Genomic DNA, 4093 nt, shown 5'->3' with positions numbered 1-4093 from the left:
CTCCTCCTCTTTCTTGCTTTCTAGTTTGACCCGATCTAAGTGGAATTTTTTAAGCAGCAGGGCAAATATTTCCGCAAACTCGTCCTTCCAAATCTTTTACATAACCTCCCTCTTAAGATGCACCTCGCCGCACCTGCCAAGCGCACCTTTTTATCATCCTTATCCTTGTTTGCCACTATGGTGACTCCTCCCCTGGCGTCTTTTTCCATCTGAGTGCCCGCGTCCCCCAATGATAGCTCCTTCTGAGTGGCAGCACTAACAGTGGCAGGAAACTCCCTAACCGGGGGGGGGGGGGGCATGGCCTAACCGGGGCAGAGTCCCTTGATGCTCCATTGTCCAAGCGGTGCAACAGGTCCCGCAAAGAATCCCAAAGACCCCCATCTCTATCCCCACATCTGGGCATCCCACCCTGTCCCGTGGAACCTTGATCATCCCCCCACACACCAACATTAGGCACGAAGATACAGCAGCAGTTTGTAAAGATGCAGAAAGAAAAGACAGTGACTTACCAGGCTGCACTGGGCGGGAAGCCCCTCCAGCTGCCAATCCCAACACCCCTGCTGCTACACTACACTGTGTTATTCATACTACACTTCACTGTGTTATTCACAACACTACACTGACTGCACTAAACTGACTAAATATACCATCCACTAACTACCCTGCCTAATTTCCACTAATATGATCCACAAGGCTACCATGTAAGCAGCCTTATGTAGTGTGGTGCACGGACTTAACCCCTGAGCCATAATTGGCCAAAGGCACCCTGCCTTTGACCAATCATGGCTCTCACAGTACTTTGTGCTGTGATTGGCCAAAGCATACAGGTTGGTGCATGCTTTGGCCAATCAGAAAATTATACATTATTACTTGTCACTACACTGTTTCCTTTATACAGTATATGTCAGTTTTACATGGTACAGATGCACCCTTATGCCGCGTACACAAGATCGCATATTCCGACAACAAAATCCATGGGATTTTTTCCAATGGATGTTGGCTCAAACTTGTCTTGCATACACACGGTCACACAATGTTCAATAGCCAGTGCGGCTCTTCTGCTTGATTCCTGGCATGCATAGAACTTTGTGCTTCGGAATTGTGTACACATGATCGGAATTTCCGACAACGGATTTTGTTGTCGGAAAATTTGAGATCCAGATCTAAAATTTTGTGTCTCGGAAATTCCGATGAAAAATGTCTGGTGGAGCCTACACACGGTCAGAATTTCTGACAAATAGCTCCCATCAAACATTTTCCATTGGAAAATCTGATCGCGTGTAAGCGGCATTAGTCTGCATGTAAAGTGGTATGGTAGGAATTTTAAGGGGAACCCCATGCCAAGATAAAAAAAACACAACGTGGGGCCTCCCAAAATCCATACTAGACCCTTATCTGAGTATTCAGCCTGGCAAGTCAGGAAGGGGGGGCAAGAGTGAGCATTCTGCCCTCTCACTTAGCAGCAGCAGGTTCTATACACAATACAGATGCGCCACTTTACAGGCAGACTAAGAAGACCCCTAAGTTCTATATTTAAAGGAATTTCTCATTTTTATTGTTTCATTTTAAGCATCATGAAAATCACTACTCCTTTAAAGTGGAGTTCACACATACATACTGTAGCTGCTGACTTTTAATATTAGGACACTTACCTGTGCTGGAATCCAGTGATGTCGGCACCCCAGCCAATGTTTCCATCGTCTCTCGAGTGCTGCTGCTGCCATTGTCTGTAAAGGAAACCAGCAGTGAAGCCTTGGGGCTTCACAGACGGTTCCCTACTGCACTTCCTGAATGGCACGGTGGTGGGAGAAGGAGGAGGGGGGGCCAAACTTCAGAGTGATCTCACTGCGGTGAGATCTCTTGGAAGTGGGGATGGATACCTGTCAAAAACAGGGGGGGATAAGTGGAGCTTCCACTTTTGAGTGCTTTAAAAACAATCTATTTTAAAAGTTTATTTGCATTGTTACATGTCCCCCAAGGCAGTACCCAGGCCCAATACACTTTGTATGACAAATAACTTGCATATAAGCCTTCAAAGTGGGCATTTTTGATTTTTCCAGTTCGGTGCCCCTGTAATTGCCCCCGCCTCACTGATCCATCTGACCACCCCATAGAAAACAGCAGGCTGTGTCTGTGTCTTCTCTGCATCAGAGCAGCAGACACTGACCTGTCATCCGCCTGCTCAGTGGGGATCATCAAACAGATCCCCCTCTAAGCAGGTGGATCTGCTTGACGGTGTCCACGCCATGTAAAAGGGTCCTTGCTATGTTTTTTTTTTTGATTTTTTTACTTTTAACATTTTCTTACAATTATATTTTTTAATATTTTGTGTTTATTTATATATTTTTTTGTCTTTGGTGAGATATCAGAGGTTTAAACAGACCCCACTATCTATTTTTTGAGACAGAGAAAGGGACAGTTCCTTTCTCTGCAGCCTAAGCTGCACATGACATGAATGAATAAGGAGTCAGTCCTATTCATTAATAAACTGACACATAGTAAACACAATTTACTATGCTCAGTTACTGTATCAGTGGACACAAGAGCAATTGGTAGTGATTGTTGCCTGTGTCCATTGTAGTACAGGGAGGAGGCTGGTAAACACATGTTTACCAAGCCCCCCCAGCCCCAACCTCACCCACCCCCACACTGCACTTCTCCCCTCCACTCTCCAGCCTGTCATCTTGCTAGAGCTGACTGCCGGTCAGCAGCTGCAGGTGGCTGAAGGGGAAGGAGGGAATGCCACCCAGCAGTGATGGATCGGCGAGGCGAGGGCCATTGCAGGGGGGGTGATGGGAGTGGTGGGAGGGACATATCTTGATCCCCTTTAAGCCCCTGCAGCACCTGAAGTTAGTGGGGGAGGCAAAGGAGGGAAGCCAGCAGCTCAAATGTAGCTGCAGGGGATTGGGTATGGGTTGGATCAGTTTGGGGGAGGAAATCAGTGCTGGGGGGGAAGGGGATGAAGGAAATAGGAAAGAAGACTGTGTGAGTCATTTTAGAAGAAGGGGAGCAGCGGGAGGTGGAGAGGCTGGAGACAGGGAAGCAGAGACATGAGGGGTTACATTTGAGGTGAAAAACTCTGATCAGCTGATTGTAATCCACTCATCAGAGCTATAGGTTTGTCTGCTGAACATATCTGCAGTAAGTTTATGGTCACTGGAGTAACCATGGACTTATAGCAGAAGGAGAAATGAGGTCCATATGGCGTACAAACCTCGCCAGCTGAAAGCAGTGCTGTAGGTCTGTACACCTTACGGACCTGGCAGTGAAAGGGTTAAATTATGGATGTGGGAAGGAGTAGACATACACAGGAGCAGTTGCCCATAGCAACCATAACAAAAAATAGCAATTGCATTTTTTCTAAGCTCATTGTTTTCTATGATTACTCAATGTTCCACCTGTCATGTTTGACATATTTACAATATTTTCAAATAGAATATATTGTAGGAAAGAAGATATCGACAAGGAGGTACCTGGGTGATGGCTACAAAAAGAACTCAACGGCGAGAGGTCTGCAGAAAGAAGTGGAGTTGCTGCATTACACCATAGACCAACCCCCCATGTAGAGGTCTTGTAATTTTTGAAATGCACCACAGAGACGCGCCTGTAAGTAATGTTATGTTGTATTTTTTGCATTCAATAAACCGCAAATACAGCCTACTCATAAGATAACTTCATGTCAAATGTACCTTATTATTTGCCCTTGCCCATGTCGTTTGAAAAAAAAAAGTTCAGGAATCCTGATTTTACATCCTTAAAGTTCTATGCTGTCATGTTTATGCAGAACTGTCTCAAAAAACATGCAAGTATGTTTTAAGGCAATGGAATGAAAGCAGAAACAAATAAACAAATGAAGAGAAATTACCTCCTAAAGAAAATCAAGAACTGACTCAAACAGCTAGGGTATTTCTAATTCAAGATGAATTTATCGTAGGTTACTCAGGACAAAAAAAAAAAACACTGTCGGGTCACATTCATAGAAATCTAGGTCCTGAGAACCACCCTGAACTTACAAATGGTATTGTTGACAACTTCATAAAAAATGACAGCTGGCGTCTTGTGTTGTGTTTTTAGATAAGCTTATTAAGTATTT

The sequence above is a fragment of the Lithobates pipiens genome, unplaced genomic scaffold (genome assembly GCF_037356315.1).
Source record: "Lithobates pipiens isolate NorthernLeopardFrog02 unplaced genomic scaffold, aLitPip1_a1.2 Scaffold_18, whole genome shotgun sequence".
NCBI lineage: Eukaryota > Metazoa > Chordata > Amphibia > Anura > Ranidae > Lithobates > Lithobates pipiens.
The sequence above is the reverse complement of the archived record's forward strand: the minus strand, read 5'-3'. Positions refer to the sequence as shown.